The sequence below is a fragment of the Perognathus longimembris genome, chromosome 12 (genome assembly GCF_023159225.1).
Source record: "Perognathus longimembris pacificus isolate PPM17 chromosome 12, ASM2315922v1, whole genome shotgun sequence".
NCBI classification, from domain to species: domain Eukaryota; kingdom Metazoa; phylum Chordata; class Mammalia; order Rodentia; family Heteromyidae; genus Perognathus; species Perognathus longimembris.
Genome location: NC_063172.1, coordinates 15,807,222 through 15,820,749, shown reverse-complemented (window position 1 = coordinate 15,820,749; position 13,528 = coordinate 15,807,222). Strand labels below are relative to the sequence as shown.

The following is a 13,528-nucleotide window of genomic DNA, read 5'->3' as shown; positions in this document are numbered from 1 at the left end:
TAGATGGTAGAATAAATCCTGACTTGGTAATAGATTGGATGTAAAAAGTTGAGGACAGATGTATAAAAAATAATTTCCAGATCTCTGGTTTGGACAACTGAGTCCACAAGGGAGCACTCATCAGAGTGAGAAAAGGAGGAAGACATTTGCCAGGGACATTCATGCTTTTAATTAGGACATAAATAATTTTGGAGGAGGCAAGTGTAAATGTCAAATGGGGAATTGGATGTATGTACATGAGGCTCAGGAAAAATAAATGATGCTGGAAATGTGACTGTAGAAGCTATGAATACAAATACAGTTTCAGATTATGGGAGAAATTGGGTTCCCTGTCAAGGGAGAGGCCGAGAAGATGTCAATGATGCATATGTGAAGATAAAATATTAGACAGAGAAGACAGGTAGCAAATGTGACTGAAAGTGAGTGTTAGAGAATTGTCCGTTCCATTTCGCAACTGGAGAAAGAGAACTAGACTGGTAAGGAACATAGAACAGTCACAGAAGCTACATTCATGAGATTGAAGAACAAAATAATCACTTTTTTTCTGATAGGTCTTAGCCTTCCCCAGTTGATAGTTAACCGGTCAGTCAGTTGGGAGGTGAACTGTGGCCATCTATCAGCATGCCTACTACACATGACATGCTTGGACTAGGCATTCATCTGCTAGCTCTTAATTGCAAATCCACCCTTCTCTGCCCTGTACTGCGAGACGGCAGTTCAGCTTTAGAAGACTTTATCAAGTGTTCATGGTCAGCGTGTGACAGGTTAGACTTTTCAACAAAGGGGATGGAGATGACATGGCGAGGTGACAAAAGCAGGAAAATAATTTCTCCCTAGAGCTGCAATCTTCCATTATCATTCAGTGCAGTGTCCTAACTCTAGCCAGACTTCATTCTCCACAATAGGAAGCATATGAGGTTGACCAAAAATAACTTTAGGGAAAAAAGAGAGCTTAAACTTACAAATCAGAAATGATAGATGAGACATTACACAAAATTACAACTGACCATAATATATATAAATATATACCAAAAATTATAAAACCTGGAAGAAATGGATGAATTCATAGGTACATAAGGACTAACAATGCTGGATCATAAATAAATAGAAAAATCTGAACATAGTAATAATAACAAAGGCTTCTAAATAGTAAGAAAAAGTCTTCCCATGTAGAAAGCCTAATTCTACCAGCCATTTAAATATACCTTCTTAAACCTTCCAAACTCTTAATTACTTCTTTTTTTTTTTTTTTTTTTTTTGCAAACCATCACAAGTAGGCCTTTTATTTGTCACTATTAAACTCTGAATTTTAAACAGATTCTTGGACTGGTGGTTCATATCCATCAGCTCACTCGACTTTAGCACCAGTCTCGTCCCCAGTAGCTTTTCCAGAACTACCACCTTCACCATGAAGCTCCATCAGTTTTCCCAATTCAAACTTGGGCTTCTTCAGCATTTTTACTTTTCTAACGAAGACATCATGCAGTGGATAAATAGACTGGCAGGCCTTTTCAATGTCTTTACCAATGCTGTCTGGAATCAATTTATTAACTACTTCTTTCAAGTCATTTGTCTACACCTCTCTGGTCATGATCTCCATCATCTTCTTCCGGATCTGGCGCACCTGCTGATGCTGGGCATAGGAGGTCTTGCGGATTTGATTGTTGCGTTTTTTAGTAAAACCAACACAGAACAGACGAAGCAAATAACCCTCTGTAGTCTTGACATCAACATGAGCTTCAATCATGGTCTGCCACTTTTTGACCATGGAGCACATTTTGTCTCGGGTGAGATCCATGCCATGGAAGTTGGTCAGACAGTTCTTGCCCTGAACATCCTCAGTAATGAGCTTGAACTTTCTGAATGCGACTTCATCATTCTGCAGATCGGCGAGGCTCACTTCAAACACCCGACCCTTGAGGCCATCAGATGCGATTGTGGCTCCTTGAGTCCTCGTGACTAGTGTTTTCCCAATATTCCTTATATTGAACATGGCCGGTGCTTTCACATCATACCAATCTTTCTTAGAAAATGGATCAACCACTTTCTTCTTGGCTCCCTTTTTACCGCCTTTGGTAAGGCGCTTGTTCTTGCCGACCGCCATGGTGCTGGGCAGAGAGCCGAAAGGGCAGAAGCGCAAATCGCCCGAGAACTTCTCTTAATTACTTCTTAATCAAACTTTCTTAACCACTTCTTAACCAAACCTTCTTAAACTAATCCAAAAAGTTGAAAAGGAGGGAATTCTTTCAAATTCATGTTTTGAAGCCATCCATCATTACCATGATACCAAAGCCAAAGACACTGCAAGAAAAAAATCAATGGTAGGTCACTATCTCTGATAAACATAAATGTAAATACTCAACCTTATATTAGCAAATCGAGTACAATGGTACATTAAAAGGATAATTTATATTGATCAAAGGGGATCTATTCAAATGATCCATGGATGGTTCAACATAGACACATGCATCAATGTGAGCTTTTAAAAACTGAGAACTCCAAAATGGTGAGACAAAGACAAAGGTTGAACCAATGCAAGAGCATTGTCACAAGACAAGTTGGAAATGGACTGTAAAACTTGAGGGGGGATTGGGAGGGGAGGGAAAGTGGGAGACAAATGAGGAAAGGGATAACAAGGTTAACAAGAAATGGACTCACCTTACGTATCAACTGTAACCCCTCTGTACATCACCTTGAAAATTAAATTAAATTAAAAACTGAGCACTAATATTGTGATCATAGCAATAGCTACAAAGAATTTGACAAGATTCAACATCCTTCTATGATTTTTAAAAAATGTACAAGCCAGGTGCTGATGGCTCCTGCCTATAATCCTAGCTACTCAGGAGGCTGAGATTGGAGAATCGTGGTTCAAAGCCAGCCTAGGCAGGAAACTCTGTGAGACTCTTATTTCCAGTGAACTACTCAAAAAAGCCCTAAGCACAGGCCCTAAGCAAAAGAAGTTCAAGGACAGAGCTCAGGCCCAGAGTCCAACCATCAGGACTGGCACCTAAAAAAAGTACAGCAAGCAAAATAAGTATATAAAAAATGGACACCATTTGGGGCTGGGAATATGGCCTAGTGGTAAAGTGCTCACTTCGTATACCTGAAGCCCTGGGTTCGATTCCTCAGCACCACATATGTAGAAAAAGCCGGAAGTGGCACTGTGGCTCAAGAGGTAGAGTGCTAGCCTTTAGCAAAAAGAAGCCAGGGACAGTGCTCAGGCCCTGAGTCCATGCCCCAGGACTGGCAAAAAAACCAAAAAAAAAAATAAACAAATAAAAAATGGACACCAACACAACAATGGCTAAAAATGGCATATCTTCAGTAAACATTATACCAAATAGTGAAAAGCTGAAAACTTTTCTCCTTCTAAGATCAGAAAAAGAGTACTCATTCTATACAACACTGTGCTAAAATTCCTGGTTACAGAAATTGGATAAGAGAAAAAGTATTTTAAAAAATCAAAATTTCAAAGAAAGAAATTAAACTGTCTTTCTTTGCTGATGAAATCTTTATATATGTAGAAAACCCTAATGACTACACATACATATAAGCATGTGGGTGCACACATGCGCGTGCGCGTGCACACACACACACACACACAAATACTTTAGAAACAGTAAATAAATGCAGTAGAGTTTCAGAGTACAATGTCAACCAACATATGAAAATTAGTTTATACTAAGAATGAGTTGTTCTAAAAAGAATTCAAGAAAATCATTCTATGTACAATGGAACAGAATTACATGAAATACTTACGTATGAATCTAACCAAAGGGTTAAAAATGCATACTAACAACTACAAAATAGAGGCAAAATTGATTGAAAAGAAACCTTTTGTTCATGGATTAGAAGGCTAAATATTATTAAATGTCCACAGTACTCTAATATTATCAAGAGAGTCAATGCAATCCCTATTAAAATATAAATGACATTATTCCCAGAACTTTAAACATGTAAAGTAGCAATGGCATTTACTTGTTTTCTTTAGTCATCCATCCTGTAGATTCATGTAGGTGTCTCCATCTGGAGCTTTATTTTAAATCTGTCTGGAATGCCAAATAGAATTTGAAAAACACCATGAATCTTTCTTATAGCAAGCGGATCGAGAATTGTGATGAGAATGAGGAGAAATTCATGCATGTGAAATTCAAACGCACTGATGACTCCAGACAGCTAACTCCAGATGTAGCTCTAGTGGGCAGAGCACAGAGCACAAACCTAGGACTACACATGAGACAAAGTCAAATCTTACGTTAAGGGTAACACTAAAATTCTTGTGGTTATTCCTTACAATTTCTCTATTTTTTTCTCAAAAAAAATTCCTTATTTTTAAAATTGACCTATAGAAAAGACTCAACCTCTCCAAATCAGTGAATGGCATTGCATTGCACTAAGCCTTATAATCACTGCACCATAGAGCTTCGTGGACAGTAGAAACACAAAAGTCAAAATTATGAATCACTTAGTTGGAAAAATTCTTTCAAGGAGGGTTACCACCATCCGTACACACTGGGAAAGTTCAGCCCAAAGAAAGAGGCAAATGACTCCAGATTGGTAACTAGTTATAGTTGTATTCAGGGAAAATTTAAATGTAAGGTAATCTTGGGCAGTAGCAAGACAAGGTAGATCTCTCTGCTTACCTATTTTATTTTGTTTGTTCACTTTTGTGCCAGTCCTGGGACTTGAACCAGCCAATGTGCTGTCCCTAAGCTTTTGTGTTCATGGGTTGCTCTCTACCACTGGGAGCCACCCCTCCACTTCCGGTTTTCTGGTGGTCAACTGGAGATAAGAATCTCATGGACTTTCCTGCTTGTGCTGGCTTTGAACTTTGATCCTTAGGTTTCAGCCTCCAGAGTAGCTAGGATTATATGCGAGAGCCACTGTCACCTGCCTATCTTATTTTTTATACAATAAAAATTTAAAAAAAAAATAACAGGGGCTGGGGATATGTCCTAGTGGCAAGAGTGCTTGCCTCGTATAAATGAGGCCCTAGGTTCAATTCCCCAGCACCACATATACAGAAAATGGCCAGAAGTGGCGCTGTGGCTCAAGCGGCAGAGTGCTAGCCTTGAGCAAAAAGAAGCCAGGGACGGTGCTCAGGACCTGAGTCCAAGCCCCAGGACTGGCCAAAAAAGTAAATAAATAAATAAATAAAACAAGTACCTGATGACATGTTGAGCCATATGATGATAGTCTTAAGCATTTACTCTCTGCTGAAAGGGGTTGTTTGTGTTTCTTTAATCTACTCAACATTCCTTCCCTGGGGAGAGTAGTATTCCAGTCAGCAATCTCTAACTTGATCTTCTAGTGGAATTGTTCTGCAACTTCCTCGTTGGTTACAGGCCCAGAATACATTTGTGCAACATCTCTACACTGTGTCTTTGTCACTTGTCTTCTAGATCATGTTGCGGTGTCTATAATGATGATATATTCATTATATTTGCACCTATGCACATCTTAGGTTGTTTGAAAACTGTTTCATATACAATTCATATCTCTTAAGTCTCTAATATGTGACACACACTATAGTAATTTCAGTTAATATAAAGCAAAATGGCTAAGTATCCCAAATGCTTAGTATTTTCTCTAGAATGGTTTGTGGATCTAGTGGCCATTGGGGTGCATGTTCATACAAGTGCATCATCTATAATCTTAGCTACTCAGGAGTCTATCTGAAGAATGGGTTTCAAACCAGCCTTGCTCTAATGCCTCTAACTAGCTGTTAGGAAAGTTCAAAGAAATCAGAAAATGATTTTTGATCTTTGCAATTTACTTACCCTCTCTGAGTCCAAATTCCCTCAGTGGTTCTGAAGATAGAAAAAAAAAAAGAAACATATTCTTTGTACTTTCACACATATCATTCAACACAGAATACTTAAATTCAGCTCATCAACATGTATAGAGATGTCTTCTGCATTGATTAGTTCTTCAAGTTCTGTGTGTTTTTCTGATTTACTTCAATACTCATACTATCTACCTGGAAATTGTATCATATTTCACAGACTAAGAACACAGATATCACAAGATCTGTCCTCTACTTCAAATGCCGATCACAAACCTTAAATTGCAGCCATTGCTTTTGCTCTGTCAGCTAAAATGAAGGTTCATGCATGTGTCTTGAGAGAGCTATATAAGGAACATAGATGGACACATTTGTGTTTTCCAGAGTCAGAATGTTTTTAGGGAAAAAAATTCAAAAGCTATGTCAACTGCATGGATGTTCATTCACTAGGTCTTCCTGATTTCGTTACATATCCATAGCTGTTAATAAACATGCTTTGTTTTATTCTAACCTTAATCACTAATATGAACTATCATTCCATCCCCTATACATATACACAAAATTACACATAATAATCCATACACACTATATTATATATAACATATAATACAAGGATAGGGAAGGGTTAAAGAGGCTGCAGTGTTCAGAGCAGCTGTACTGAAGACATAGACAGAGAGCTGATAGAAATATGAGCAAGAAGACCCAGTAGGGAAACAGATAAGACATTTTATAAACTGCAAGTGTAAATTTTCTCAGGGTGCAGAGTTGAAAACTGCAGGTCAGAATAACAGATGATTATATTCATTTGTTTGATGTGGCTGTGTGTCATGGAGACAAAGCTATACTTGAACTGAACCCTAGTGAAAGAGATGGGGTCCTTGGCTGTGGCTGTTTTCCTGGATGAGGCTCATGACAAATGTCAGGGCAATGGGTCTACATATCTGTCATATTTCAGATTTCATGTACTCCGTCTTCATGATCCAAGCGAGAAGATTACATATGGTGTAGTTGGTAAGTTCATGTATCTGCTGTTGGTGATATGATTTAATATACTTACAGCTATAATGATTAATTGGCACAGATATTTATCAGTGGTATGCAGGCTTGATAATAGTTGTCTGCTCCTATAAATAAGATGTAGATACATTCTGCCTTGGCATTTATATTCAAAATGGAATAAAACTTGCTCTATAAAAATGGATTCATTCTACTCAGGAGACTGAGATCTGAGGATCATGGTTTGAAGCCAGTCTAGGCAAGAAAGTCTGTGTGACTCTTATCTCCAATAAAGTACCCAAAAAGCCAGAAGTGGAGCTGTGACTTAGGTGATCGAGCACTAGCTTTGAGCTAAAAAAAATCAGGAACAGTGCCCAAGACCTGAGCTTAAGTCCTCAGTACAACACACACACACACACACACACACACACACACACCTCCTGGTTTTTGTTTTGTTGAATTTTGACTTGTCTTTTTAAGGAATTAACCTATTTAAATTCTCCCTTGAATCTACCATATTTCAGCTAATATATCTATACACAGTTACACACACACACACACACACACACACACACACACACACACACACACCAATTCAGGGCTAAGCATGGCCTTGAAATCTTCTACAAATAGTAACATAGAGCAGGCCCAGCCTGTTCTCACCGTTACACTTGGAGTTCTATAGGTATAATTTGTTAGAACTTTTTTCTCTTATCTTTAAGTAGTTGTACAAAGGAATTGTCTAACAAGGCAATTTATAAATACAATGCACCTTGATCAATGTCAGTGGTATCCTTTGTGACTTCAACATATAGGATACCTTTGTAACTGTAAAGTGGAATTATCAGATCTAAATACATAAGTCAGAAGAATAGTATGTACCTAAAATGCATAAATCCCTGGGTTTGATCCTTAGCACTGCCAGATGATAGATAGATAGGTAGGTAGACAGATAGATAGACAGATAGATAGATAGATAGATAGATAGATAGGAATTACCTAATCAAATCTTATCTCCTGCCTTCAGTGACATTCCTCTCTACCCTGACAGATAAAGAATCCACTCCATTCTCCAAGGACACAAGAACTGCATCCATGATGGAGATCTGACTGTCTCCAGGAGCTCTATGGTGGCTATTGTTTGGAGCAGAAGAATGACACTGAGAATTACTACCATCAAAACACTTCCAGAGATCCATCTATTTAACCCTGATGCCCTACTGATTTATTTTTAATTTCCAAAACATTATGTCTGTGTGTGATTAGAAAAAACTTTAAAAAGAGTCCATCTACCCAGCTTGTCTAGCACTGCTAATAACTACTTATAAATAACCCTTCAAAAATTCTCATGGGGGCTGGGGATATAGCCTAGTGGCAAGAGTGCCTGCCTCAGATACACGAGGCCCTAGGTTCGATTCCCCAGCACCACATATACAGAAAACGGCCAGAAGCGGCGCTGTGGCTCAAGTGGCAGAGTGCTAGCCTTGAGCGGGAAGAAGCCAGGGACAGTGCTCAGGCCCTGAGTTCAAGGCCCAGGACTGGCCAAAAAAAAAAAAATTCTTACATGATAGAAAGCATACAGAGAAGCAGTTATCTAATTATCTAACATTTAATGAGCACAGTAGATATATTTATCTCAGTATGCAATGAAACTATAAGAATTTTATACACATTAAACTTTGCTTTTGTACTTTAGTGAAATGGAGCTTACAGGCACTGGTTCTGCGGCAAATGAAAATTAGAATGGGTGGTGGGGAATGAGAGAAAAGTCAATGCTGAAGACATGTTTACAGACTTCACTTCACTTACCAATTCCCAAAACTTCAAAGCAGAGGGTCACTTGATCAACCTAAGTAAAAAGGGTACAAACTTCAACAGACAGCATGACAAAAGATACACACCATATGTCATCAGACAAATACAAATTTTAAAATGGCATCCCATTATGGTCCTAATGGAATAGCTAAATGCAGAGTTCAAGGTAGTGGGTATGCCAAATTGGAACCACCTGCAATGTGTAGAGATGTATATGAGTATTATCCACTTTGGAAGACAGTGTAGATATTTCTTTGTAAATCGATGTATATTCCTACCACATAATTTAGCATTTCACTCCTTCATATTTACCCAAAAGAGTTGAAAACTCATGACTTCACAAAATCCTTCATATGGATAATTACAGTAATTTCATTCAGAATTGTCAAAACTCATAAGCAACCACAACGTCCTCCAGTAAGAGGATGAATAAGTGAACTCTGCTACATCTAGATATTGGCTTATTTTCCTGTGCTAAAAAAGAGCTCTCATGCCATGGACAGATAAGGATGAAAATTACTAAAGAAGCTAATTTGAAAACCCTACAGAGTTCATAATTCCAATCATGTGATATTTTGTCAAAGGCAAATAAGAAGACATAAAGCATATTGGTGATGGCCAGGGGTGAAAGGCCATGGAGGGATACACTAGCAAAACACACAGAACTTTGAAAGCAATGACCCTGTTCTGTATGATACAGCAATGGAGAATGTGTCATGCATTTTTCAAAGCCCAGAGGATGCACAGTAGCAATAGTAAACTCGAATATAAATATAGATTATGAGCAATAATGATGTGTGAATGTAGGTTCATCAATTGAACAATGGAGCATTCTGATAATGGAAGAAGTTGTCTTGTGTAGAAGCAAAGATTATGTTGGGAAGTCTCTTCGCCTCTGTTCAATTTTACTGTGAACTCAAAATACCTCTTTAAAAAGGTAACATATACTTGTTAAGTCAAATAAATCTCTTTCAAGGAAATAAAGGAAGGGAGGAAGGAGGGATCGAGGAAGAGAAAGAAAGAGAAAGAAAGAAAGAAAGAAAGAAAGAGAAGAGAGAGAGAGGGAGGGAGAGGGAGGGAGGGAGGGAAGAAGGAAGGAAGGAAGGAAGGAAGGAAGGAAGGAAGAAAAGAAGGAAGAGAGAGAGAAAGAGGAAGGAAGGAAGGAAGGAAGGAAGGAAGGAAGGAAGGAAGGAAGGAAGGAGAGAGAAAGAAAAAATTGTGGAAACATGAGGCTTGAGTTATGTTGAGGAGAACTGAGTATAACGATATTTTGTAGGAGGAGGAGGTGCCAGTCCTGAGACATAAATTCCGAACCTGAGAAATGTTCCGAGCTTTTCTGCTCAAGGCTAGTGCTCTACCTCGTGAAACACAGCCCACTTCAGCTTTTTGGTAATTAAGTGAAGATAAGAATCTCACAGACTTTCCTGCTCTGACTGTCCTTGAACTATGATCCCCAGATCTCAGCTTTATGAATAGATAGGATTGGAGGCACAAGTAAACAGCACCTGACTAAAGATTTTATCATGCAATAACACTCTCTATAAAACATCTACCATTGAAGAAACAGAGAATAACTGAGCAGAAAATGTCTTCAATAGACACTAGCTAATATTTGTGAGCAGCCATTCCATAACCCAGCATGACATGAGTAGAATGACTTCTGTTGTGAAAATGAAGACGACGTGTGGGCTTCATGTCAGCAATGTCTTTGAATGTCAGAGCTTTAGCAACAGAGCTAGAAATAGTCTCTGTGGCACTCTTCTTTGAGGGGACCGTGTTGAGCCATTTTGAACCTCATGTTTACTATGAATCTGACAGTCTCTGCCTTGTGTGAATAATGGCTTGACTCCTTTCACTGGAAAGTTCTACCCAGGAATTAATTTAGGAAGAAGATGTGTCAAATGTACTTTCTACTTTCTCTGCTATGATGTAGAAGAAGGAGGTGGTGGTAGACGAAAGGTAACTCATATCAGAGTGGGTTCAACACCATCCACCCAGTACTCACCCACACCTCCATCCAAGACAAGAGAATAGGGATAGGTCGAGATGAGAGGTTGGTGGCGTGGTCTTAGCAAAATTTTCAAGCTCAACACAAGCAAGGAGGAGGAGGAGGAGGAGGAGAAAGAGAGGGAGATAGAGAGATAGAGATAGAGAGAGAGAGATCTCACTCAGGCAAAATAAATAGCTTAGCCAAGTGCTGGTGTCTCACACATGTAATTCTAGCTACTCAGGACACTGAGATCTGAGGATTGCAGTTCAAAGCCAGCCTGGGCAGAAAAATCCCTGTGAGACTCTTATCTCCAAATAACTGCTCAAAAACTGGAAGTGGACCTGTGGCTCAAAGTGGTAGAGCACTATCTTTGAGCAAAAAGAGCTTAGGGACAGCACCCAGGCCCTGAGTTCAAGCCCCATAATCGACAAATAAGTAAGTAAGTAAATACCATATCTGTTGTTGAGGGGGATATCTATGTTTTCTTTCCTTGTGTGGTGGTTAGGTGCATTTTTATGAGGAACAGAAAGTGCAGTAGTTGAAATATAGATTCAGAAGCCAGACATTTTTGCACTCCATTTAAAAAATATTTTATTATCTTTAATGAATTATACAAAGGAGTTGCCATTCAACAAAGTGGTTTAGGAATCGAGTGCACCTTGATCAAATGACACCCCTTTCAATGTTCTCACCCATCTCTTTTTCATTCTCACCCATGCATTTTTCATTGCATTCTGCCCACTTTCTTTTCTTCATTCATCTTCCCGCCTCTCTCCTGGACCTTTTCCAAGTACCTATTTCTTGTGTTTATTTTGCCTTTCTAAGCAATGAAACTGTTTGAGTTCTCCCCTGAATACACTATATTTCAGTTAATATATTTGTGGACACTTGCCTACCATCCATTTACTTATTTATTTACTTATTATTTATATTTACTCATATACTGATAAATGAATTCTAGCTTCCACATATGAGAGAAAGCATGCAACCTTTGTGTCTCTGGGCCTGACTTACTTCACTTAACAATTTTTCCTATGTCAGAAGCCAGAAATGTTGAGTTTGAGTTAGAATTTTATTTCTCCTTCCTATTAGCTTGTGATATTGGGCAAGTTACTTCATCTCTTATGGCCTGACTATCTTTCTCTAAGACACAGAGGTTGGAACACCATCTGTTTTCAAGAGTGATGATTAAACCTATGGATAGATGTTCAAAAATGTCTTTGTCAGTGGTGGTCAGTGCTGGTGAGCTCTCTATAGTGCTTTGTTTCCTGCGTTGATAGCATGACTTGACGACATGACTTTCAGTCCTATTTTCTAAGGTAGTTTCCTGCTCAGCCTCTGTGCACAGAACACAGGCCCTTAGAAGTGTACGGTCCCACTACTGTCACATTCTCTCCTCTACCATCAGTCTGTCCCCGGTCATCCATCCACCCAGCTGGTCAGGCCATCTTCTTATCAAAGCCACCAACCTCATTTTTTTCTCCCTCTTCCATTTCTAAAAGAGATTTGTTGGAATCATTCTTAAGTATTCTTCCTGGACAGAAACTCTGATTTGATCCAGGGAGGAATAACGTCAACCTCACTCCTAGGATGGAATTGTAAAAGGCTTAAATGTAATGCCAGCATTCCAATTTGCAATCTAGAGGGTCAGGAGTTCCATAGTTAGACACAACCAGAATTTTTTCCTTCTTATACCACTGGTTCGCATCAGGCTGTAAACTCTTTAAGGACAACTTGTGTTTTAGTCATCTTTGTATCTTTCCTTGTAACTGGCCCAATGCTTTGCTCAATAAAGGATTGTTAACTGGAAATAAATGGAATAAAATGGAAGTTAATGTTCTTGGAAAGCTATGAATACTTTAATTGCCTAGCAGTGTGGTTATTTCTGAGGTTATTTTCTTTTTATTTGTATGACATTCATTTTTATGTAGAAGATTTGTGAATATAATAAAAATGCCACAACCCAGAGATAACCACCATTTAATCTACTGGATTTAATGTTCAGATTTTTGATGCATTTCTCTTACATATAATACTCTTTTCTATATTTTCTAAAAGTTGAATTTAACTGAATTTATTTTTCCATTATTTACCTTAAGAAAAGCATAGTGTATGGCACATCTATTTTTTACAATTTAATCATATTTATTTCAGAGTTACTATATAGCTAAATTCCTTTATAAACAACTGAGTTCAACATTGTGATCAGTCTTGAAAGGAGGGCTCAGAACAAATTGAACCTATGTTTCAATGGAAAAAGGGCAAATAGAAAAAGAAAAGGACAATTTATTAAAACCTAGCACCTAGGGATTTGTGTACTTTGATGACTTGCTTTCCCTTCTTTACCTTCTAGTCAATTCTTATTACATTGAATTTGGTTGACTGGTAGATTTAATATTGTTAAAGTCTTATTACCAAATGTATTGATCTGCAGATTGAATGCCCTTTCATCAAAATCTCAATGATTTTCTTCATAGAAATAGAAAAGTCAATCCTCCAATTCACATGAAAGAAAAAAAAGAACACCTGAAATGCCAATACACATCTAGACAAAAAAGAACAAGGCTAGAAGTTTTATGTTACCTGGTTTCAATTTACACTAAAGAATTCCTAGGTGCAGAGTTGCATGCCTGTCATTCCTAGTGACACAAGAAGCACAAGTAGGTAGATTATAGCTCAGGCTGGCCCAGGCATAAGGGAAGACTCCACCTCAGAAATAACTGACATGAAAAGGGATGGAGGCTTGGCTTGCCTTGCAAGGGTGAGGCCCTGAGTTCAATCACCAGTACCACACACACATACACACACACACACACACACACACACACACACACTCAACAAAAAACAGAAAAAATACATATTACAGTATCATGATAACAAAAACAGTAGGGTACTGGCACAAACACAGAGATTTATACCAATGAAATAGAATATAAGAC

At 38.4% G+C, this 13,528-nt stretch overlaps 1 pseudogene; it reads right to left on the bottom strand.

Moving 5' to 3' along the window:
• Window positions 1-1,285: 1,285 nt before the first annotated feature.
• Window positions 1,286-2,133, bottom strand: LOC125360890 (annotated as a pseudogene).
• Between the last annotated feature and the right edge of the window lie 11,395 nt (window positions 2,134-13,528).